The sequence below is a fragment of the Meriones unguiculatus genome, chromosome 2, assembly GCF_030254825.1.
Source record: "Meriones unguiculatus strain TT.TT164.6M chromosome 2, Bangor_MerUng_6.1, whole genome shotgun sequence".
Taxonomy (NCBI): domain Eukaryota; kingdom Metazoa; phylum Chordata; class Mammalia; order Rodentia; family Muridae; genus Meriones; species Meriones unguiculatus.
This window is the reverse complement of record NC_083350.1, coordinates 93,556,723-93,583,246: the sequence shown is the minus strand read 5'-3', so window position 1 is coordinate 93,583,246 and position 26,524 is coordinate 93,556,723.

Here is a 26,524-nt window from a genome sequence, read left to right as displayed (position 1 = left end):
GAGGTTGTGTCAGTGCGAACCTATCAAGAGAAAGGGTAGCCCAGGCACAGCCTAGAAGATGCACCTGTCCTACTGCATGGCCTGCTCAGACAGTGGGTTCTTCCCAGTCCTGTGAGTCAGTTGTGATGGTCACTGAGTACTTTTTATTCACATTGCTGCTACTATAGTACAAGAGAGACTGGCTACAACAGAGAAGCACCTTTGTGATCTGGCTTCTGCCCGTTCCCTTCTTTCTCTTCTTCTGGGACCTAGTGAGGAATGCTTTGGCTGAGTTCCATTCTGTGCACAGCCTGCAGGCTTGGATGGTTTCTGCTTATACTGTCTTCTCCCCTGTGACCCATCTGACCCATGGAGATGCAGCTGGCTTCCTTTGCTTTTCCATTGCTTTGAGTGCTGGCTGCTACCGGCATGCAACTGTGTTGTCTGTCAGAGTGTTACCTGTGGCTAGGCAAGCTCGTGGAGGGGAATGTCTACAAGCTTGTGCTGGCCAGCCATGGTCCAAGGGCAGCCAGGAGCCACTGGTTCACCACTCAGAGCCCCTTGTGGGAGCCAGCTCATGCTCAGCCATAGGGAACATGAGTTTTCTGCCATTCACGCTGAGCCATAGGGAATACTAGTGTTTCTGCCATCCTTCCCAGCTTTTCTCAATCAGGTCTCTTCCAAGATGACTTCATTGTCACACAAGACCCATGCCTCAGGCTTTCCTTCTAAGGATCTGGTCTGTTAGACCGTTTTTTCTTAAGGTTCAGAGCTGGTAGTGCCTTCCTCCCAGGCTGAGCCGGGGACCTCTCTCTGAGCTGCCGTAACTCCTCACATACACATCTATCACGCCATTTATTTGCACTGGAATGACTCAATGGTGTGCCTCTTTCTTACCACCAGGCTGTGACTGGCTTCAAGGTGATAACTGCCTCTTTCTACCTTCCATACTGTTGGCCCCATTGAAGGTAAGTAAAACACAGCAAGGGCTTAAAGGGGGGTTCAAAAGAAGGCTTTATTTTATTTTGAGGATTGTGTAAGGATTCTGGGAGTGAATTTCATGAGGTAATTCTCTCTCTCTGTGTGACTCTCTCTCTCTCTCTCTCTCTCTCTCTGTGTGTTTCTGTGAGCATGTATTGTGCGCAGTCCAGAGGTATTATTCCTCAGGATGCTTGTCTTTTTTTTTTTTTTTTTTTTTTTGAGACAGAGTCTCTTGCTGACTGGAGCTCTCTGATTCATCTGGGCTTGTTGACCAATGAGCCCAGGGATCTACCTTTTTCTACTTCCCTGCTGTTGGAATTATTTCATGCCAGGATTACCATGCCTGACTTTTGTCCATAGTTTCTGAAGATCAAACTCAGAGGCAGAGACTTTAAACAACTGAGTTATTTTCCCAGCCCTAAAAGCTGATTTTTATTTTGCCATGAAGAAACAAGTACTATTTAGCTCAGTCCCCACATTTTCTTACCGTTCTCAATGAACCATCTGGAGGTAGGTATCTCTGGCAGGGGTAGATTGGCAGAGATATTTGGTGAATGGAGAGACAGGCTTTGGGTCTCTGGTCTTTTGTGGTTGGGTACAAACAACCTTCTGTATCTGTTAGGATAAGAGATCTGCATGGGGGAAGAGACAGTGCCTTCAGCAGGCATGAGTGTCTTTTGTTTTTCTTGTAAAAGAAAGCTGGAAGAAGATGGTCCAAGATTAGGGTATCCCTTTCAAAATCACAGGTGGGTGCTGTTTTCCTTTCTACTCTATCATGAGCCGAGCCTGTCACTCAAGGTCATTTCATAACTTGAATGGCTGTCAGTACATTTTCATTTGCACAAGGAGGCAAAGCAGAAAGGCCATAGGATGGATTGTCCATCCCAGTTACCCTCTCTAATGGAACTCTTCTGGGAATCCTGCGTAACCTGTAACTGTAAGGTTTCAAACCTGGGAAAGCTAACTAAGGTGCCTATTTAACAGGTCAAAGAGGATGCTGTCTGCCAGCTTCTCTGGGCATTAGCAGCACCTGTTATGGAGATATCCTGGCTGGCATACTTCTCTCTAGTGCAGGGACTAGGCAGGTCCCCCCTCCCCCAGCTTCTCTGATTACTACATAACTCAGGCATTTTGGCTATGCCAGTCTCTGGGTCTTCTGAGTTGTTTTCGGCCCCTTGGCTTCTGGCTCTCCTTCCTCCCCTCCTTCTTGTCCTCACATGGCTCAGTTTAGTCTGCCAGTCATGTTCAGTCTGGACCCTTCCAGATGCCTCTGGCTGTGCTCTCCCTCATCTCTACAATAAAATGTCTCTTCAACCCATACCCAGGACCAGTTGTGCTCTCATCTTCCTTCCTTCCTTCCTTCCTTCCTTCCTTCCTTCCTTCCTTCCTTCCTTCCTTCCTTCCTTCCTTTCTTTCTTTCTTTCTTTCTTTCTTTCTTTCTTCCCCCTGGGTCAGGGATTAGTGACAACAGGAGAATGGCTCAAACCATAGTTGGCACTTTTGCGTCTTGCATCTAAGGGGAGAGTGGGCATTTGGAGAGCATCTGGCAGTTCCCCCCATGCTTTCTATACTATGTGTTTTGCTCTGTATAGTCATGGGCTATTACAAAATCCCAGCATGTTCTCTATTCAGGCCAAGTCACACCCCTTAGACTGTCCTCCTTTGCTCAAATATACCTCTGGATTGTTTTAAAATGCAATGCTAAAACCAGCCTTTAAAGAGCTTGACTCTCATGAGACAGATAATACAGGTAGAATGACTTTTGATAGTTTTACAAAGGACATAGTTGGTGAACCAGGCAACCTCTTGATAGTGAGAGTCCTGATGGCCATGGGGAAATTTTGCTCTTTGGCCACTTTATTAATTTATAGTCTAGACCTTAATACTTTTGGCAAATGTGAAGAAACAGCTGATGCTGCTCCAGACATGTTTCATGTGAGAGAAAGGGCCATCTGCAGGGGCTATAGACCTTTCTGAGATGGTGGAAGGAAACAATGTCGTCCTGGAGTAAGGCATGTAGGGTGCAGAAATGGCGCAGTTTGGCTCTAGGTTGGCATGATGGACTTTTCAATTTGAACACTCTCACAGGCCTTAGGTTCTATTCTGTCTTTTGTAGCCTCCATGCTCCCTTGGTGCTCAACTCTACATGTTCCGGGTCTCTTGTGTCGATGCCTGTGCTCATGTTGGTCCCTCCACGTCAGCCTGTGCCATGATGCAGCTCTTGGTCAGTCTGTGGAGCCACCACATAAAAACAGGCTTCCCTGTTGACATTTGACCTCAGGCCACCTCAGCTTGTCCTTGAACCTCAGAGGACAAGCACAGCTTGGACCATTTCTATATTTTGAGGCACTTGGTGTATAAGAGGAAGAAGTACCCAACCAAGTGTAGGATATATGTCTATATTGATCTTCACTGAATAGCGAGGTTCTTTGTGTATAAATGACTGGAAGCCATGTCAGATCTAACCCAAGGCCTTTTATGACAATAAGACTTGGGCTACAGGACTCTCTTGTTTGGCCAGTGAAAGGTTGTTAGCTTTGATCTGGATCCTGTGAGAGGCCCTTTCTGAGTGGAATCATTTAGCTTGGTGATTTTGGCAGCAGATCAAACCTTCTAGGCTTGAGCATCTGAGCAGCCATTTCCCGTACTGGCCAATCAAGACTTCCTGTCTGCCTATCCTTTATCATTCCCATAATTTCTCATCTTTTAGAAACTAATTACAGAGTGACATTTCTTGAGAACATTTTATGCCAGGAACTTTCCCAATTCATCACCTTGTTTAATTTTTTCACCTGTGCTAGAGATTGACCCCAATTCACATTGGAGGAAAAACAGACTCAGAAATGTAAATAAACCTGTTCAAGGCTCTTACACGCAGGAATTCAGGCTTCATGGGTCTTGGGCCCATGTTTGGAGACAAACGTAGTCCACAGAGGCTACTTCTCCATTCCCAGCTTCATCATCATACCCTCTGTGGCACCTTTTCCTTGGCTACCTAGCTGGACTCTCATTCCTCTTTTTATTCATAGCTGAGTACTTTCTCTCAAGTTCTCCTCTATCTCCTCCCATGTCTTTCTATTTCCTAGTTATTTGCATATATTTCTGCCAATAGGTCCCTTGTCTAAAGCCCCTCTGTCCCTGCTTCGGGAAGCACAATGCTTTGATTATAGAAAGGCCTCCATGTATTTATTTCTGTTGGACAAAGAGAATTTGCTTGTTGCCCATGGGGCTGAGCCTTCACTTCCTCCGTGTGTGCTGCCCTCAGAGTGGTGCAGGGAGAGAGTCAAGGATAACAAGCCCTGCTGCTTTGCTGATCAGAGAACTGAGCTTCCTCCTGAGAACGCTTTCCTGGATTTTATGTCTCTGACATGTAAAAACCTTTCTTTCCTGTGGGTTGAGGGAGCTGGTAGTGATAGTCATTGTTACATTTATAAACACAGAGGCTAAGAATTTTTCCTTTCATAAGGTAGGAAAGAAAACAAAATCCTGCCAGAGGTTCTCGGCGATGGTTGGTCCCACCTGAACTCCCATGAATCTAAGTCCCAGCATTCCAGGCTGAAACTCTCATGACCCCAAAGGTCTTTCTGTAAGATCTTGCTGCGCTGTGTCAAGTTCCCCACGGGTATGCATATGTGTGTGCATTTTCTAGAACAGAAAAAGCAGTTATAATTTCCATGAACAAACAAGTTAAAGTCTTCCTAACACTGGCCCCCAAAGAGTGGCCAATGTAGTCCACAGGATGTGACATGGAGCAGAAGAGAGTGAGCGATGGCTTAGTTCTTGATAATGTGGAGTCAGGGTTTTCATCCACAGCGTCCGTCTGTCTCCTTCCAGGTTTCTTGGCCAGGTTAGGCCCTTTCCTCACTGAGCCAGCCACCAGAATGCCCAGATTGGCCCCTGAATTCAAGCATGCTGAAGTGTTTGACTTTTTTCCCTCCCACTCAAGACTTTTCTGACCCTTTTCCCTTCCCTGAAATGTGGGCTTCCTTTCTTGGCTTCCTCAGGGCGGGCTCCTGGAGGCCAGCTAATCTGCTAATGTGATAATGTGGATGAATGTGCTTTGCCCAACCCTGAATAACAGTTGTTAGTTTCTTTTTCCTCAGACACAGACAGGCAGGGAGGTTGCAGAAACAGGGCCAACCTAGCAGATAGCATCAGGCACAGCGGTTCAGGCTTCTTGTTATTGTTTTTGTGTTTCAAGAAGCAGGGTCAGCCAACCAACAAAATAAAACAGAAACTGCTTTGAAAGTTCAGGTCCAATTTACGGTTCATTGTAGGTTTGAGGGGATTTTCCTCCTCTGTTTGGACTGTTACATAATGAGACCTTTCCTACCTTGCTCACTGTATAATGTGGTTTTGTTTGAGAGATGCTTTGTGTACATAGGAAAAACAAAAAGTTAAAAATACTGCTTTACCCCAGCCCCCAGGTGTGTAGCACGTAACTAGGGGCAAGGCTCCTGGCTCCTGGCATTCTCATGCACCCGTCATCATCATTTTGTTTAGGTCTAGGTCTGTCTGTAGAAGAAGAGGTGAGGCACAGCACACTGGTCCTGGATGGAGCTTTTTTTAAATTTTTATTTTTTAATAGGGGATGAGTCTGGATGCTTTCTTGGCTCATTTTTTTAGAGTCACGTAAGCCTTCTTTCTATCCTCATCCTCTTCTGATTAAGAGGATGGATTATCTGCTTCCTCGGTGGCTGGGGAGGAAGAGCCAAAGAGCCCAGTCCATGGGTGAGACCTGTCCTTCTGGCAGCCTTGGTATTGACATTCGTTCTCTGTATGAAAACAGGAAAATTCCTTCTCTGCTTAATGGGGGAGGCTAGACAAAAGAGCCTAATATTCTCCTTTCTAGATCCACGACAGACATCATTAATTGATTGTAATTTTCCTGTTAGCCCCAAGGAAGGCTGCATCGCAGCAGATGTAACTGAGCTTTTGGAGTTTGTATCGGAGAGCAAATGCCCCTGCCATTCTGTTTCGGTGGCGCCTCTTTCCCCATGAAGGGGTGTAGTGCTGGCGGAGGGGGGGGAGTTGGTAGTATCCCACAGTTAATGAGGGAACTGGGAACATGATGGAAACAAAATTCTGTTTTCTTAACTGTCAGGTGCTCTGAGCATTAAGGGCAAAAATCTGGCTTCTCTCTTCTGGACAGAATGTGATGTGTCTGTTCTCTCTGCCTAGCAGGAAAGAGCAGAAGAAGCCATTGTGAGGTAGGCGTTGGCATGCTTCTCATAGGTGGAGCAGAGTCATGCATCACAGTGACTCAGGCTGCCAGCCGGTCTTAGTGGAGGAGGTCTCAGAGCCAGAGGCAGGGGACTTGCTGGTTGAGCTGCGGGTATCCAGTTCCTTGGCAGCCTTGGCAGCCCAGGGCTGATCCTCCAAAGAGCACTGATTCTCCGTGTCTGCCGCTGGTATTTAGACACTGCTGGAATGTCCTGGCAGAACTGTCTGTCCAAATCCATTCAAAATTGATTTTGTTGTTGTTTGTGTCTTTGATGGGGGCACTTTGGCTGGGGTCCATGTAGCAGCCCCAAATTGGTCAGGCATTCTCATCTCCCTCGTTTAACTTACTCACTGTCTTTGTGTGAGTCTGGACCTTTGTGTTTCTTCTTGAGCCAGTTCAAATGATCCAGAGACTGTAGGGAAGTGGGCCTATCTCTGCAGCCTGATGCCTGATGCTTTCATTTAATGTGGCAGGCTCTCAGCAGGGTCAACACAGCCCAGTGTAGAAACGCTGGCTTCACAGCCAGCCTCTCCCCAGTTTTGATAGAGTGTCAGGAAACTGGCAAGAAAGTCCTGGCCAGTACAGAAGAAAAGGAGTAAATGCTGGCAAGGAGAGCAGAGCTTACAGTGTACATACCTTTCTTTGTTGGACATTTATCTATCTATCTATCTATCTATCTATCTATCTATCTATCTATCTATCTATCTATTGGTGACAGGGTCTTCTCATAGCCCAGGCTACTCTGACATTTGCTATGTTCCCAGATTGGACTCAAGAGCCTCCTGTGAGCTCTACCATCCTCAGCTTCTCTTGCAGCATTTCCTGGAGGCCAGGCACTTCCATCTCAAGTACTTTCCTCTAGAACGGCAACCTGCCGGGCTGATCCACCGTCGTCGGGAGGGGTCCCTACCTGTACATGCCACTTGTTCTGTTAGCTTGGGTGCTGGAGGTGGGGAGAAGATTGAATCCTAGAGGCAGGCAGAAGGGGTAAGTGGCAAGCTAAAAAAATGAATACTGCAGTTACAACATGCAAGTAGTTGTTCAGAGAAATGGAAATAGACTCTTCTATGTGGGCTCCACAGGATAGAGTTAGAGGTTTCTCTCTCTCTCTCTGTCTCATTGTCTCTGCATCTCTGTCTCCCCTGCCACAGTGTGTGTACAGGCCACACATGCCATAGTGTGCACATAGAGGTTAGAGAACAGCGAGCGCATCTTCCGTCTTCAGGCTTGAGCACAGTCATCGTTCTTTATCCACTGAGCTAGTTTACCGGATGACCACCTTAATTTTGGAGACAATCTCTCTCTCTTGGACCTGAGTCACTGATTTGTAGGGACCAGTTGGCCATGGGCATGAACCTCAGGGAGCTTCTTATCACTGCCTCTGCAGCACAGAGATTAGAGACACACATTGTTACACTTGGATTTCTGTATGAGTCCTGAAGATCGGAACTCATGCTTGCGCACCAGGCATTTTCCTGACTGAGCCCCTAATCAAGCAAACTCTTGGATAAAGGAAGTTTGTTCTTCTTGCCCTGACACAGCTACCTTCATACAGACTGAATACAGCTACATTATCACAGTTTTCTTTACCAATGCAGTGACAGAGAGCCTCAACAAGTCCTTCTGCCGAACTTCTTAGGACCTGATGCTACACCACAAATTCTCCCCTCCCTTTCTATGGTATGTGGACCATTACCTGACTTGAGTGGCATGTGTGGGTCCAGGGCCTGTGTGTGCTTAGTGGTCTGAGAAGGATCCAAGACTCACATTAGGAATGAGGAGTCTTGCCTGGCAGTATGTCTGAGCTCCCTGCTGGGGAGAGCAGGTCTGATCTTACTGTATGAACTGTGAATTCTACCTTTTTATTGAGGTATAATTTACATTCCATAGAATGCATTTGTTTAAAATGTAAGTTTCAGTAATTTTGTGTGTATGTGTGTGTGACATTCCTTATCTGCCATCACTGTAATTTTAGAACAGATTACAACCTCCAAAGACAACCCATTTTTATTCTGGTTTCTCTTCACCCCTCTTCCTAAGCAACCATAGAGTCAGTGTCTCTGTAGTTTTACCTTTTTGTAGGTAAAAAAGGTAAAACTACAGAGTGGAAGCAGATAGCAGTGAGTGTCTGGCGACTTGGCTCTGTTCACTTACCACAGTGCTTCAAGAGCTATCCATGTTGTAGCATGGTTTGGGGAAGTGTGAGTATGTATGTGGGTATGTGCATGTGAGTGGAGGTGCCCAGGGAGGCCAGAAGAGGGCACCAGATCCCCCCGAGTAAGAGTACAGGGTGTTGTAAGCTTCTTGAGGTGGGTGCTGGAAATTGGACCTGGATCCTTTGCAAAGAGGAGTGTGCACTCTTGCCCCCTGACCTCTTAACCCTCCAGTCCAGGACTTCATGACACAAACTAGACTTAGCTAAGAAGAGAGAATGATAGAGGGGAATTGCCTCTATCAGTTTGGCCTGGTAACATTTCTGTGGGGCATTTCTTGATAAATGGGAGAGGCCCAGCCCACTGTAGGCAGCACCACCCATGGGCAGGCGGTCGGTACTGGAAGCCATGAAGAGCAAGTCCTTCCATGGCCTCTGCTTCAGCTCTTGCTTCCAGGTTCCTGCCGTGGATGATGGACCGTGACCCTCTCCTCCCCTAGTTGCTTTTGGTCATTGTTTTATCATAGCTGCAGAGGAGCAAAGCAGGACTCTTGCCATAGTGCAATTTCTTTGTATAATTGATACATTTTATTTATTCATTTATTCACCGAGGGATGCTTGAGTTTTTTCTGCTTTCTTAGGCACAGTGCTGCTCTGATCACTTGCCAGCATGTTTTTAAGAATGTGGTTTCTTTTTGCAGAGGTGTATGCAGAGGGGTGACCTGCTGGGTCATTCTGAGGAGCTGCCAAGCCATTTTCCATAGCTGCTACAGCACTTTCTATGCTACCAGTGGCATGTAATATGGTTCCAGTTTCTCCAAGGTTCTGCTGCCCCTTGCTGTCATCTTTCGGACTGTGATAATCACAGAGGTTGTAAAGTCTACCTTATGGCTTCGATTTGTATTTCTCTAATAAGCAGCAACATTGAGCAGCTCTTTGTGTGTTGATTGACAGGTCACTTGTATATCTTCTTGTGTGCTATGAATCAAAGCCATGGCATTACAGGTTATTGTTGTAGTCTAGGTTCCAAATCATGGTGACTTAGCCTCTGGCCTTGGCCAGTACAGAGTAGTGGCAGAGAGCCTGTCTGGGATTCACATCCGCTGAGTAAAACTAGTGACTTCCAACTAGCACATGCAAAGACATTCACTCAGTGCCTTTGTTTTTTTTTTAATGAAATATAAATCAAAATGTCTTTCCAAGTCCTTTTTATTTGTTGTTTCATATAAGTGTTATAGCCAGGCTTGGTGGTGGCAGCACTCAGGAGGCAGAAGCAGGCAGATTTCTGTGAGTTCAAAGCTAGCCTGGTCTATAAATCAAGTTTTGGGACAGCCAGAACTATATGGTGAGACTCTGCCTCAACAAACAAACAAACAAATAAACAACAAACAAAACCGAGAAAAAGTCTTCTAATTTCTTATTGTTATTTGTATTTTCTCCCGTTCTGTGGGTTATCTTTTCACCCTCTCAACTCCACTCTGCTATTGGAATTTCTAGGCTTTGGCACATCACCCAGTCCCTGGAGCTGGCATCTGTCAGGAAACATTCATGTATTATCCCTTTTGATCTCCACAGTAGGGCAGTGGTCTGTATTATTGGTGCGGAACTGAAGCTCAACATTACAAAGGTGTCTTACCTCACTGAGTAAGAATAGAACAGGAGGTTTAAACCACATTCTGTGATGCTAAGATCCACACTCTCTTTTCCATAGCTAGTAGGTTTCCTTCCAGCACAATGAGTTGACGGTAAATCTATCACATTTATAAAAATAAAATACTGTTATAAAAGGGACAATTAAGAGAGGGCCTGGCCGTTCACCTAACATCACCTCCACTGAAAGGCGTGGGAATTGTGTGGGTCTGGGAGACTGGCTTGGGAACGAGAAAACCCCTGTGAATGCATGTGAGCGCTGTGGGTAAGCCATTGTATTAACACTTCCTCTCTGTGGCCGCCAGAGTAGTTCCATGCTGTTCATTATTCTATTTGGCATGGCAGGATGGAAGCTGGCAGAATCAGGCCCCAGCGCACTCTGGGATACATATTACTGAAGCGATAAAGGAGCTTGCAATCACACCCAGCCTGGATTTCCTACAGAGATTAGGAGGGCAGAGATTGTGAAAAGGAAAGAAGGTCATGGGTAACGTGCTGAGAGAATGGATGCCTGGGGAAGGCCATGAGGGCAGGTTTTTAAAAAACTAAAACAATCCTTTTCCTGAAATATGAGATGGGAAGTGTTTAATAAGGTGGAGAATGGAGGATGAAACAATGCAGTTACATGCAGAGGGATGCTGGATACCATGACCTTTATTTCAGTGTCTCTTCCTACTTCCTTCTTTTCCTCCCTCTTCATTTATTGCAAAGATGCAGATATTCTAGTGCTCTCTGGAGGCTCCCTGATTGGTTGGCTAATGTTGGAGAGGGGACACAGTAGCTGTTGCTTGCTCCTTTTGGAGAAGCTTTCCCCTGGATGCAGCCACCTTACAGCCAAGAGAGCCCAGCAGCACGGACATTGTCGACCAGTGGATGCTCTCAGTTGGACAAGGATGCCTTTCAAGGGCTAAGCAGCCTTCTGATGTGCTTTGAGCATGCCTTGGGTTTTCTTTCCCCCTGTTTTTTATGGAGATGCATGCCAGGGGTGTGCTAGGGTGAGTCAGGGCTAAAGGTTACCTAAGGCTTGGGAGCCTGATTCAGTTCAAAGCCCCTCATGTCTAATTCTGTCAACAGACAGTTGCTGCACATGTGGTTTGGTGCAGGTGACTTCAGGTACCCAGTATATTCAGTCAGTGTATACCCACATCCCTCTGTCACACACCTGTGTGGGCCTGAGGGTCCACTGAGGGGTAAGCAGGTGGATTAAGTTCCCTGGCTGAAATCCGGATGCAGGCAAGGTGTTCTGCTCTTTAAGAAGACCTCTGAATAGGCCAAGTCAAACCACGAGAGTCATGGGTGATCTCTGGGGAAAACTGGGCTTTGAATGGAAAGAGTTGTGCTGAACGCACGTTCTGAATCCCGTGTCATTAGTTTTTGTAGAGAAACAATCTTGGGTTTATTATACTTCTTGCCTACTAGGTATACTGAGAATAGTATACTTAGTATACTATGTTTTTGGATTCTGTGACCCGTGTCCCATCTCAGAGCTATGTGCAAGGAGCTGGCTGGCTTAGGGCTTGCTATAAACATGGTGGACCCACCAAGGCCACAATCCTCAGCTGAGACGCAGTTCTGTCTGCGGAGCACAGGTCTTAGTTCGCAGAGTCTCTCGGGTGTTCTGGACCCTGGTGGACACAGCTACTGTTGCTCTTTCTGCTTGTTGAACTGGGAGCCGGCACATTTTGTTTTCTAACCTAGGAGCCCCACATCTCCTGCTGCTTTCCATGAAACAGGAACAGGTTGGCTTATTAACTTGTAATGCCGTGTCCCTGTCACTCCATTTCACCATGCAAGGATGCTCTTTTTTTTTCTTTTTCTGTCATCTGCTTGGCTAAGAGGGAAAAAGGCGGCCCTGAGGTGAGTGTGCTGGGACCCACCGAAATGTATTATATAGGTGAAAGTCATTGTCACCTAATATAGTTCTGTTTAGTCTTGCATCATTACAAAGGTGAGAAGATATGAATTTCTTTTTGTTTTCTTTTTCCAGTTTGAAAGTCTCCATATCCATCCCTCTAACCCAATCCAGGGGCAAGTGGCTGTGAGATTAATGTCTCCCATGTCTTTCTTCTTAAAGCCAACATTGAGGGGTTTGCTGTTCAAGCGAATCCCAAATCCTTCCAACTCATTTTCAGAGCAATCAAGATCAAATTACATGTGTGGGCCACTTCAATGATTTGATGACCTCTAGCTTTGCCATTCTTGGCATCTTCAGTAAGATGCCAAGAGACCCAGGAGCTGGATCTTGGCACCTTTATATCTGATGACACCAGGCACAGTGGTCAAAGTAGTAAATTCATAGGCTGCCACTTCAGAAGACACTCCTGCTAGGTCACTTAGCAGAGCTGACTTCCCCACAGATGGAAAACCCACAAACCCAATTTGAGCATCTCCTGCCTTGGCCATGTCAAAACTGTCTTCTGGTTGATTACTGCCACCACCTTTTGGAGTAATGAGTTCTCTTAGCTTAGCAAGTCAAGCCCTAAGCAGCCTGAGGTGATGTGCTTGCTGCAGCCTTGTTCTTCTGAATCTGAGCCATCTAGGCCTCGAACTCCACGATTTTCACTAAGGTCCTGCTCACAGCGGCAGGCTTGAAGCTGCACTGGCCCTCACACTAGCTAGATCCTCTCATGCTCTGACTATGTGTATCTCTGGGGCTTACTTGACAGTTAGCCTAGCCTATTTGACAAGGTCCTGGCCAGTGGGAGATATTGTCTCAAAATAAAAACTAGCTAGAAAGTGCCTGACATATGAGGTTACTCTCTGCTCTGTATACACACACACATATTCACACACACACACACACACACACACACACACACACACACACACACAGCCACACTGAAGTTTTAAGCAAGATGTGTTTTGCAGACACCAACTTCTGGCCCTAACAGTGCCTGGAACAGGGAGAGGATGTTTTGAAGGCATTATTGGACTCCACTGCCGGTCACATGGAGTCCAGGGTGGTATGTCTCTGGCAGCATCAGGGACCCAGCCTTGTGGAGTGGGTGCAGCCTTCTCCTGCACCAGGCTGACCCTTTGACGGTTTCCTCCCATTTTTCTGGCCTGTGTGAGGAGCACACTCTCCAACACAACTCTGTCAGGAGCTCTGGGCCTTCCAGACCTTGGGGATCAGCTGGCTAGCTGTGCTTATTAGAGAGCACTTGTTTTTTTCTTTGAAGACAGGAAGCTCATTAGCAACAAGCTAAACAATCAACCTTTAACCCAGGGTTTAAAATGTCCCCTGAGAAGTGGGGATTTTTTTTAAGGGGGCATGGTCAGGACATAGCCAATTCAATTGCCAAGCTGCCCAATCAGGACCTAGGCAAGCCACATTCCTGAGATTTTGAGGTTCCCCTGAGGTGTCTGCTTTTCCTCTGTGATCTATCGCACAGCTAGCAATATCAGGAAGAGCTGGAACAAAGTATAATGTGGCAATTAGTGACGATGGTCCTGGAGTCCAGTGGCCGGCTCCACGCTTTCGTCTGGCATGTGGCCTTGGATAAGTTAGTTAACTCCAGATCCCTCAACTCTAAAGCAGGGACTCATGGTAAAATTTCCCTTTGTGACCTGATGGCAAGGCACAATTGGTCTCTACATGCATTATTTATAGAAGAATTCATCAGTTCTTTGACTCACCCCATTGCCGTGCGAAGAGATATAGAAACGGACAAGTCCATATCCTTGCTTTCGAGGATGTGAGAAAGACAAAAATGCACACATTATTATACGATTTATAAAACGCACATCCCAGGCTTTGGGAGCACTGAGGGAAGGGTGTGGTTGCTGTGCCAATGGTGTTTATGGTAATGACAGCACAAGTATGTTAAGGATTCCATCACGGTAGTGGTGATGGTGGTGATGGTGGTCCTAAGGCAGTAATGATTGTGCTGTGGGTGGTGAGCAGGTGGGGGTGGCCACGGTTGCAGTGGAAGTAGCCACCGTAGCGTATGTAGTGGCCGTACGACAATGATGGTTGTGGTTTGTGCAAAGGTGGGAATAATGCTGGTGCTGGTAGTAGCTGGGGTTTTAATGAAGGTGTCAGACATTAGAATGGTGGTCAAGGGGGTGGTGATGGCAGCACTAACGCTTTGAGATGCCGCTGAGGATGGTGGCAGTGGATGGTGGAGGGACAGCGATGACATGACATGTAGTAAGGCTGATGGCTGATCTTGGTAGTGGTGGGTAGAGGAAGTGACATTGCAGTGAGAATGGCTGACAACGGTGCTGTTGCTGCTGACATTGTGGTGGTGCAGGGGCTCAGTGTTGATTTCTGTCCACCATCTGTGGACAGAACCATGTGGACTTGGAACCATCTAGGTGGTATGACTTTCAGTGTGCCTCTTGATGGGGTTTCCAGAGAGAGAGTTTGACGTATGGGCAGAATCACCCTGAATGTGCACCATCTCTGGACTGGGTTAAAACAAGACAACAACAACAACAACAACAACAACAACGAAAGTCAAAAGGAAGAACTGACCCGAACACCAGCATTGGTCGCTCATCACTTCCTCGTCACAGAAACCGTGACCAGCAGCTTCATATTCCCAGCGTGTGCTGGGAAGTCACAGTCAAGCCGCCTGGATTTAGAATCGCCTGGAAGATTTCGACACACTTCTGGATGTATCTGTGAGAGTGTTTCAGAGAGAATTAACTGAGGGGGCACCCATCCAGAATGAGGGTGGTGTCATCATATGGTCTTGGGTTTCAGGTGGGATGAAAAAGGAAGACTAGAGAGAGAGAGAGAAAGTGAGCTGGTGCTAGCACTCCTCTGTCTGTTTTCAGCTCCTCTGAGATGCGAGCAAACGACTTCATTGTTCTTCTTGCTGGCCTTAAGCCAACCTGCCTCCATGTCTTCCATGCCACAACGGATTGTAGTCTTAGATTGTGAGCCCAAACCAATTCTTCCTCCCTTAAGTTGATTCCTCACACTCCCTCCCTCCCAACATCTTTCTTCTAAATGGGGTTCATACAGCACTCACCTGTATATGTTACTCATGTTGCCCCCATGACCATGGTCATAGCTCCAACCCCAGCTGGCTCTAGGAAAAGAGACATGAGTTTTCCAACATTTTGAAGAAGAGTGCCAAGTGACCCTCTGGGGGATAAAGTCATGTTTTAAGTTTTAATTACTGTGTTTAAGAGATCTATAAAGTCAAATGCCTCTAACCTGTAAGCCCCACTTGCCTAAGGTCAGATAACTTCCTGGAACAGCTGGGGGCTGTTCACGTAAGATAACAAGCCATGTGTTTTCACTTCGGCAAACAAGGTTGGTAGTCCCAACTGCACAGGATGAGCTTGATCACACATAGGTGGGAGGTACATAGACAGGAAGTATGTCAGGGTGTATGCTTGCCCCTGACTGGACAAAGGCAGAGAAGTATGTAACCTTGGGGGTTTTGCCTTTATAAGTCCCTGTCTAACGTAATTTGACACCATTGTCTGGGAATCCTGGGTACAGACTTGGCCAGTGTCCATCTTCCTGGGTGATGGAGAAAGCTCCAGTTTGGTTTAGGGATCATTTGTGTTGTGAAGATGAGAAGGATTTTTTTTAATCCTGCATATTTCTGTGAGCATGTTTGTTTGTTTTAAATAAAGTTCACATTTTAATCAGTCAGCTTTGAGTAAAGTACAATACATTGGTGTTCATAACGTGTGTGGTTTTCATCTGCTCAGCTGAAGGTTCAAACAGAATACAGGTGGATTTTGCTGGCAGATGGTCTTTTGATTTGAACCCCAGCATCTCCTGTCTCCTGTTCTCCTGCCTGCTGGCTTACCCTGCCTTCTGGACTTGCTAGATTGCACAATCATGTAAGCCAATTCCTTAAAAATAAAACTTTCTATTTTTATACACATTCCATTGATCCCATTTCTCTGGGAAACCCTGACTAATATGGTTGGGTTTGGATGGTTTCCTGACTCTTTTCTTCTGTCGTGAATTGGTGTATACTTTCATGTCTGTGTTTTGGATGCCTGCACACAAGACTTTTCTCTATAAGCGCTTTTCAAACGTATTATGGGTGAAAAGAACAACTCATTGATTTATATTCTGTGATCACTATTGTGCTAGAGTCTTCCTTCTTGTCTCTACAGCTTTCTTCTCAGTGAAGTGCTTGTTTCATAAGCATTTTCTGCTGTGATTCTCACCCCTTGCCTTTTCTGTGTCAAATATTTTTAGGTATAGATTGTCATTTTATTTCCTTCAGGGGATCTTTGACTGTTCATTTTGCTGATACAGAAGTTTTGTTCACTGAATTTTTGATACTGAAGTTCTTTTTTTTTGTAACTAATTTATTTTCACCTATGTGTTGTGTATATGTGCACCTAGTCATCTGTATGCACCTATAGTGCTCAAAAGAGCCAGAAAAGGGAGCTAGGACCCCTGGAGCTGAGAGGCATTTGTGAGTTGCCACTGGAAATACAGCCTGGGTCTTCCACAAGGACAGTACTGCTGAGCCAGCTATACTGAAGTTCTTAATTTACAAGTGTTCATGTGGGCTCCATAGTAGTGGGGACAGGGGCTGTCTCTGACAGGAACTGACTGGCCTGCTCTTTGATCATCTCCCCCTGAGGGGGGAGCAGCCTTACCAGGCCACAGAGGAGGACAGTGCAGCCACTCCTGATGAGACCTGATAGACTAGGATCAGAGGGAAGGGGAGGAGGACCTCCCTTACCAGTGGACTAGGGGAGGGGTACAGGGGGGGGAAGAGGGAAGGAGGGTGGGGTTGGGAGGAGAGGAGGGAGGGAGGTACAGGGGAGATACAAAGTAAATAAACTGTAATTAATAAAAATAAAATAATTTAAAAATAGAATATTGTTTGACCACATGAAAGAATAAACTACTCTTAGATATAACCTTCCACATTTCCTTTAAAAATTTTAGCCTTCTCCTTTACATTTAAATCCTTTAAATTTTTTTATGTTTTTATTTATTAGTGTGAGAGAGAGATGAAGGAAGTGAGGGGGAAAAGGAGAGGGAGGGAAAGAGAGAGGGAGAGGAAGAAGAAGAGGGAGGGAGGGAGAGAGGGGGAGGAGGAGAGAGAGAGAGAGAGAGAGAGAGCTGTGTATATATGCATGTACAGGCTGGCTGACACCAAATGTCTTCCTCAGTTTCTCTGCACCTTAGTTTTTGAGGCAGCATCTTTCGCCAAATGTGGAGCTCACCGACTCAGCTACACTAGCTGTCCAGCAAGCCTCAGGGATCCTCTGTCTGTTTCTGTTTCCTGGTGCTTAGATTACAGGCACATGCCACAGTGCCTGGCTTTAAAAAATAATGGATGCTGGGGATCTGAATTTGGTCCTCATGATTGCACAGCAAGCACTTACAATTGAGCCATCTTTGTAGACTCTAAGTTGAGTTGTGATGGCTAATTTCAGTTGTCAACTTGATAAAATCCAGAATCCCCTGGGAGACGAACCTCTGAGTATAACCTCCTGTGAGGGATTGTCTGGTCTGGTCAATTGAGGTGGAAGATCTATCCGCTAAGGGAGGCTCCATTCCTGGGCTGGGATCCTAGATTGTACAGAAAGGAGAGAGCAAGCAAGCACAAGCACTCTTCATTCTCCTGCCCCCTGACTGCCCTGTCACAGTGGACCACCTCCAGAGCATGGTGGATGATCCATGGGGCTGTAAGCCACGAGGAACCCTTCTCTGCTAAGTTGCCTTTGTCAGGCATGAAGTTTTATCACAGCAACAGAACAGTGTCAAGTGTAGGTGCTGCTATGGTTTTGCTCACAAGTTAACCAAGGGACTCCATCTAGGTCTAAATGAACGAAGCCACGGGGCAATGTTGTTACCAAGGGAACCAATAAACACGAGTTTCTTCCTTTCTCATGCCTATTGTAGATTTGGAGGGAGGAGACAGTTATTTCAAAATCTATTGGTTTTGGGTTATTTGGACATGGGGGAACAGGCCTATAATCCTACCACTTGTGAAACTAAGGTAGGAGGGTTGTGAGTTGAAGGCCAACCTGCGCTAAATAGGAAAGTTCTGTCTCAAAGGATTAATAAAGAATTGCCTTAACAAAACCTACTATTACTGGGCACCTGTTTATTTCAGGTATTGTAGCAAGTGTGATGGTTGCAAACAGGCCCACGACTCTTCTAGGAACTTCAGGTCTTGGGGCAGAAGGGGCCCTAGTAATTTTTAGCAAGTTCAGAGAAGAGCACAAGCCTCTCATGTTACTGGCACCCAAGGGTCTCTGAGCTGCTAGGGGCTGAGGAGTACAAAAAGGTGTGTGTGTGTGTGTGTGTGTGTGTGTGAGAGAGAGAGAGAGAGAGAGAGAGAGAGACATAACTTGTTATAAACAACTGGACATTCATTATAAATTTTATTTGGAGCTGTAGGTACAACTATGCTCAACTCCCTGGCTCACCACCTACCGGCTGCTGAAGATTGCTACAAATGAGGCCCAAAACAGAGTAGTAAATTCACTAAAAAGATTCTGAGATTTTTGTTTGCTTGTTGTTTGTTGGTTTTGTCTTTTGTTTTGGTGCTTTTGTTACAGTTCTTGAATGCAAATTTTCTAGATGACAGTATCATATCGCAACCTTCAAAGCACTGGGGGTTAATTTAAAAAAAATTAGTTTTAGTTGGTAGTTGCATATTTGTGGGGTATGCATAATGTCTGATGCATGTTTACATGGCTGAATGATTAAATCAAGCTAATTAACAAATTTATCAGCTTACATACTTATTATTTTTCTATAGTGAAAACATTCATGGTCATGGTTGTCTGTGCAGATCACTAAAGTGTACTTCTGTCTGACTGAATTTTGCACTCTGGCCAACATGGCTGGCTTCCTTATCCATTCTACTTTCTCAGCCTCTTTTAACCACTTCCACGAGTTCAAGTTCTTTTTGCTGTTGTTGTTTTTTTGTTTGTTTGTTCTGACATTTCACTATGTAGTTCTGGCTGGCCTGAAACAGTTAGCCTTGAACTCACAGAACTCCACTTGCCTCTGCCTTCTGAGTGCTGGGATTAAAAGTGTGGGCCACCATGTCCGGCCTTCAACTTTTTTGATGCCACAGATGGTGAGGTCATGTGGCCTTTGTCTCTTTGTGCCTGCTTATTTCATTTAGCACAGTATCCTCAGGTTCACCTGTGTTGCCGAAATGACAGGGCTTCTGCCTTCTGCAATGCTCAAGGTATTCTATTCTGTATGCATGCTATACTTCCTTTGTTTTTTAATTCATCTGTTGGTGGAGACTGATTCCATACCTTGTAAGTGATGCTTCAGTGAAAATAGGGTCACAGTCACACACACACACACACACACGCATGCACACACATCTCTTCTGCATGCTGATTTCAATTCTTTGAACTCAAAATACACACAAAAGTGGGGTGACCGGATCATTGGGTAATTCAGTATTTTGCTTTTCTGAGCAACTTAAGGTTTGACTTATTATTTCTACTTGGGATGAGCAACCTTGAGGCTGAGAGAGAGAGAGAGAGAGAGAGAGAGAGAGAGAGACAGTGGGGGGTGGGGGGAAGAGAAAGAGAGGGACAGAGACAGGGAGACACACACAGAGGCAGAGGGAGACTTAGTAGTTAGGCCTTGTGTTCAGTACAGTCAATGAGTAGCAAGAGCAAGCATCACTGAGGACCTCCTAGTGACAACTCTAAGTCTAACCATTGGGGTGCATTGTCTTCACGGCTTCTCAGAAGCTTCCTGTGAGTGGCCTTGCCAGGGATCTCCTCAGGAGAGATGACAAAAGGATAGCTAGCCTGAGAGGTCCAGACGAGTGAACAAAGACAACAGATGCTAGATGGAGTTTGAATCCTAAGAGTTATGTTTATAGGATTAGCTTGTGTGTGGTGTGTATTTGGTTGTGTGTATTTGTGTGTGTGTGGTATGTGTGTGGTTGTGGTTGTGTGTGTGTTTGTGTGTGCATGTGTATTTGTGTAGGGTGGAGATTTTTGTTGCTGTTCCCTCCACCTTGTTTTTGAAGACAGGTCTCTTGGTGAACCTGCAGCTCACTGATGAAGGAGTCTAGGCCAGCCAGCTAGCTCAGGGATGTGCCTGTCTTTGCCTGCCAGCACTGGGAGTACAAGCACTGGGAACCCGAACTCACGTCCTCATTCTTGCCTGGCAGACACTTTCCTGAGAGGGCTGTCTCCTCAGCCCAGGACTTATTATAACCAATACCTAAACAGCGGGCTTAGCACAGGAGCCTTGGACTTAGAAATGCGTGTCTTCTCTTTGGGTCCTCACTGCTTCTGATCACCTTGCTGTGTAGACTGTTGGCACCTGAGAGACCTTGGAAACACTGGGGCAGTTTGTGGGCCTTCCCTTCCCTTGAATCTGCTAGGGATATGCCTGCTTGTTGAAGGTGAGAAACAACACAGCTTTGCCCAAAACCACAGGCTCTCTCTCAGCCTCAGTTTCCCTCCCTGTTAGAACAGCACCATTTACCCCCTTCTTTTGTGGTCTACTGCTGAGATCAAAAGATGGGCCATCAGTAGAAAAGAATTGTAAATTGAATAGTGTACCCCCAAAGTCAAAATGAACACAGCATTAAAACTTGAGAGACAATTTGACAAACAGATAATGCCTCTTATCCCCAGGCCTGGCTTTGCGGGAACTCATGGTGCTATGAGCTGTATAAAAAACCAGACAGAAGAACTGCATTTTTTTTTTTTTTTTTTTTTTTTTTTTTACAAGCAGTTCCTGGAAATCTCGAGCTTTATCAAGGAATTTCGTTGCTCCAGTTCACTGCAGAGTGAAAATAGCTTCGCCTTAATGAGGCCCAGACGCTGACACAGTCACCCACCTTCCCCCACCGCATAGATGCGTTTCATACCAAATTTCACCTAAGGAATTTTAGACTTTAAAGATAATAATCAAAACCACTGCTTGCTTCCCTTTGGGATTCTTGCTGATTTGGGAGATCAAAGATGCTCCACTCACACAGTGAATGCAGACAGAAAGTTTGGTTTCTTGCCTGCTAAGGGATGAATGAAAGGAACAATGGCCACATGAGTGCGTTTACCCCAGGTAGATCTGCTCAGAGACTTCATTGATCACCTTCTGACAGCCCGTGATTGCCTCATGCTGTTGGCGAAGGTGGCCAGCCTGCTGATACCATTAGCTTCTGTTTCACATACAATTAAATGGACGCCTTTGCTGGTTAATTCTTGGCATACCTAAAAAATAGTTCTCTCTGTCTAGGTGAAGTCAAGATGTTTAAATTCCAAACAATGAACCATTCCCAAGGGCCTCTCACATGGAGGTTCGTAGTTTGGGAATCTGGCCCAAAGGAAGGGCGCCCGCCATGGTGGCCCTCATTTTGTCTGGTGGGGGAAGCAGCCTGATTTGACTCTCTGTGAGGAGCTGAGAAATAACACAACTCTTGACTCTTGAGAGAGTAGGCCGCTCTCTTCCAGTCACTTGGGGAGACCAGGCTGTTTTCATTACACGCTCCTGGAATGCATGGGATCTGCTATAGGTCACCAGGGATTTCACAAACCCCCAAAGCAGGAATGGCAGAAATTTGACTTTTGGAGCCCCAGCCACTCTGCTATTTGCTCTGTACTTGTTCTGCTTTCCTTACAGAAACAGCAGATGGAAGCCTGAGCATTTTTGGAGAAGGCCAGGGAGAAAACATTGTCCCATAGATGAGCTCCCAACTCCCTTGGCAAAGGTATCTTGTCATCAAGGGCATTCACTGTGAGATGGAGGCATGCCTATGGTGTGTGTCAAGCTTGGCATCCTGGCTTTGCCATTTACCAGGAGAGAGACGGGAAAGTGGCTGAATTCCTTAGGAGTTCTGTTTTCTGGTTCTAAAAGACAAGTAACATCTGTAAGTGTGCTGGTGGTGAACTAGCAGGCCCAAGAGATGCAGCAGGAAAGCTGCGCCTTGCTCCAGAAAGGTGTTTTCTCTGTATAGGAAGCTGACACTGGCAAACCTTGTTTGGGATTCGCCTGGTACCACAGTTACGGGCAACTGTGAACTGATGTGGGTGCTTGGAACTGGATAAGGGTTCTCTGTGAGCTTGTCAGCAATGAGCCATTTCTCCAATCTTTAAGTGTGAGTTCTTCTGTCTGAGGGGAAGCTGGATGACTTCAGAAAGCCAGCCTCACCTCAGAGGTTGTTCTTGGTGGGTTGTTGAGTTCTACGTAAATCAATTCACAGAATGGAGGACCTTCTGATGCACCGCACACATGCACATATGCACACATCTCCACATGTCAGGGGCTTCGGTGACAAGTGTGAAGCAGGCCGAGCTGGCCCTGAAGTCAAGGCCCAGAAGGTTAGAAGGAAAAAACAGTTAAATGGACAATTACCAAATAGTGACATGAAGATCACAATGAGTTAGGTTAATAGGGAACTTTGGGTAACAGAAGATGGATTCTAAGTGACTAAGAGACAGGGCTGCAATGAAAACCTGAAAATGGCACTCAGTGGGACCTGAAGAAACACTCTGAGGGACACTGGAGACGAGAGAAGCGGGCTCTGCAGTTCATAACTCGCTGCCAGGAGGCTACGGCAGGCTGAGAGTTTGGATAAAGCTGAAGGGGGATGGGAACAACTGATCACTGAAGAGACAGAGCAGCCCCGTCAGGCTGGCTTTTCCAGTACCGTTGGTGGTGATGATTATGCTAACAGAGATGGTCACGGTAGACATTGTGGAGGTGACAGTGGTGGCAGAGGGAGTGATAATGTTAATTGTGGAATGACAGTGGTGGCAAGAGTCCTCGTGATGGGGTCGTGTCACTTTAAAATAATAATCTCAGCAACTGTTAATTATTACTAGTTGTGATTTAAATCACAATCATTTCTCCAGTTACCTGAAAAACTGCCTGAACAGGGCATCTCTGAGATAATACACTTAGGCATCTGTTTTCTTGTTTAGCATTGCGAAACCTGGGTTTCTTCATGTGCAATCTGGCCTAGGATACATCCATGTGTTTGCACAGAAACACCATATCCTGTGTGTGAAAAGGCATAAGAATAATGTTAGAATATTAGTATAGTATACATTATTGTTAATTCTTTGTTTGTTTGTTTGTTTGTTTTTTGTGACAGGGTTTCTCTGTGTAGTTTTGGCTGTCTTTGACTCACTTTGTAGACCAGGCTGGCCTTGAACTCACAGAGATCTGCCTGCCTCTGCATTCATGAGTGCTGGGATTGCAGGCATGTGCCATTGCACCCAGCTTTATTGTTAATTCTTAAAACAGTCTTGCAGGCATTATTTTGTGTGATTTAATTTTTACCATAATTTGAAAAGGGCTTACAAGATTGCATCCCAACTTTATAAGATTGCATTGGATGAAAGACGAAACAAGGGTGTAAACTGAAGTTGAGCCAGCAAACAGGCTGAAAGGCCAATGTAGTGACATCCTCTATTTCCAGGGCAATGAGTTGGGCGCTTGGCTTCCTATCAGTTTTTTTTTTCTTTCAGGCAAGACCCCATGTAGCTCAAGCTAGTTTTGAAGTTAGCTATGTAGTAGATGATGACCTTGAGCTTCTGATCTTCCTTTCTCCACTTCTGTAGCGCAGGAGTTACAAGTTGATGCTGCTACAGTTGGTTTATGTGGTGCTGGAGATTGAACCCAGGCCTCTGTGCATGCTAGCCGGGCATTCTGCTAACTGAGCTACATTCCCAGCATTTTGAAAAAGCCATTTAATGCTTGGCCTTCCTTCACCACCTCATTCTGGTCTTTAGCATTTACAGATAGAGGCCAAACGGAATTGATTATAGCTTCCAAAAAAAAAAAAAAAAAAAAAAAAAAAAGAATCTCCTGGCCTAATCACATAGCTATCACAAGTGTCTTGAGATCTGGAAGAGGTGACCAGTGCTTGAAGGTTTGTCTCAAGGTCGGTTGGGAGACACAGAACCATTATTCTTGTTCCTTTGGGATTCCACTCTGTAGACTGCCCCTTTTCCTTCAGAATTCCCTCTATGGACCAGCTACTGGAGAGGTTCAGGGCAATAGAAGGCTACAGGGGCCAGGTCCTGTGAGGGGAAGAAAGAAGTCGGGTGGAAACTAAAGGGCTTTTCATCCCCCCCCCCAGGAATTCCGATACTTTATTAACATACCAACAGGTCTCCACTAATGGTTGCCACCCTGGTGCCCACGGAATGGGCTCTCTCTCACCCAGAAGGGAGCAAAATCTCAGTCTTGTTCTGCACCCGCTTAAGGGTGCTGTGTTGGTAGGTACAGGTTGGGGCAGGGCAGTGAGAGTTGCCAGGGCTCTGCACCATGTCTCCTTGTTTAGAATTCTTTCTCCAAGATATGATATGATCTCCAGGTTCTATTAATCTCTGTCATCCTGAGACAAGGAGGAATGCTTCCCTAAGCTGACTTAATTGTGTGGCTCCTCTCTTTTGCTCTGGTTTTGCTTGTTCAGGACTCGTTGGTGGAGAAGTGAGTTGCTGTACTGGGTTGATAAGAGCAGACTGATCGCAAGTTACTGAGAGCCAGGCACCATCCTGGTCGCTTCATGTATCACCTTGTCTACAACTCCTAACAGGTACTTAGATTACATCCAAGCTTGTGGAAAAAAAAAAGCCAGGCGAAGGAGCCTAAAGAAACTGGTGATGTCACAGGGCATACTTGTAGTGTGGGTGAGGTTTAAGGCCAAGGAGACTCCGCAACTCACAAGCTGAACAGTGGTCCATGTAATTGTCTCTCAACAGTCCCAGCAGGCTGCTGTGTCATTCAGGAGCCAGAGCCTTGGCTCTGATTGCAGCTCTGCTATAGACAGCAGCAGGTCCATGTTACCTCCTGGGATCTGTAGTCTTGAACTGGCAGGCGCCGGTGTTGGTCCTGTAATTCTAGCTAAGTACTCTAGCTAAATACTCTAAGGTACCATCTAGTGACAAGTGGTAGTGCGTCTAGGACAGTGTCTGTGATCAGAGCTGGGAGATGCTGTTATTTTTTTCTGTATGGGCCTCACACCTTAGAAGGGGCCATTGGTTTTGAGACTGGGACCTACACTCTTTTGAGGCTAAGGTCGAACATGGAGTTGTGTGAGCCCTGGAGCCTGTGCACCAGAGTTCTGATCTGGCTCCATCCCTTGTGTCCTGAGCCTTATTTCTGGCTTGTGGGATGGGGATGATGAGACCTTCCATCCAGTGTACCCACAAGGCCCTTTGCTGCGGTGCTGAGCACACAGTGGTTCTGTCCTCGTGGAGGAGCCACCATGCCTGGCGTGGGTTTGGGGCAAAAATCCTTTTAAGAGGATGGTAAAACCAGAGCCCACATTTCCCTGCTGTTAAGGAGCAGCCAAGACCATAGCAGAGAACCTGAGTGTTCTCTGCTACCTAAAATGACAGCTGGGACTCCAGAGAAAGCTCCAGGAGAGGAGGACCTGAGGCCAGAATTAACCAGAGGAGGATGTGGACATGTTTGTCTCTGAGGTTTAGTAAGAACACATGAGAGAGAAGTGTTTGATAGAAAGATAAAAGGAGGGAGGGAGGAATAAAGGGAGGGGGAAGGGAAAAAGGGAGAGTGAGGGGGAGGAGAGAGAGCGGGAGAAAGAAAGGAGGTGTGCTACCAGCAGCGTGGCAAGTTTAACAACACAAGCCCCAGGAGGGCCCGTGGATTCCATGTCCTCCCTTTATCCTGTGAAAGGGTCTAACCTATACACGTCATCCTCTCTCTAGCCTATCTCCATCTCTTTGGATTCTTCAGGCCTTTTGGGAAACAAAAGAGTCGTCTTACCAATGTCATTAGCGCACTTTGGCCGGGAAGCCTAAGGGCCTCTGCTGGCCATGTGTTTTTGGCATGCATCTACCCAAGAATGCACCTGTCAGCCTTAGCAGGGAGAACAAAAGCTTGAGTTTGACAGGAGAAGGACAGCTAAGAAGCAGCTTTGGCCCATCTGCCAAGTGGCATTCCTGAGCGAGCAGAGATGCAGCCTGGAAGACACGTACACTACTTGAAAGAAGTCTTTCATCCAGGCAAGAGGGGATCGACACATCTGTATGGCATTGATCTCCCCTTTTCTGCATGGGATTTGGCTCTGAGCTGGGGGCCAGCCACATAAAGAAAGCACCTGGAACATGTGACATGGACTGGGCTGCAGACAGGCAGTGCTGGGAAGAGAGGAATGCAAGGTGAAACACTAAACTTTGTTTGGCTTTTCTTTCATCTTTCAAACATTTATTTTTGATTATATATTTAGATGTTTGTTATTTGTGTGTGCATGTGTTTGTGTGTGTACATGTTTGTGTGTGTGTGTGGTTCATGTGTGTAGAGGCCAAAGGTTGATGTGTGGTCCTCAATTATTCCCCACTTTAGTTTTTGAGACAAAGTCTCCCATTGAACCTAAAGTTCATTGTTTCAGCTAGACTGACTGGCACGTGGGCTCCAGGGATCCTCCTAGCTCTGCTTCTCCCAATGCTGGGTTACAGGCGTACAGAAATGTGCCTCCCCTTGTTAAAAGGGTCCTGGGGATCTAAACTCAGACCCTTTTGCTATAAGCACGTTACCATCTCCTGGGTCCCTGGTTCTTCTCTCTTTCCAGAACCATTTTTTTTCCTCTTATATTTTAACACTGTGGGGGTGGATCATGTAGCATTCTTAC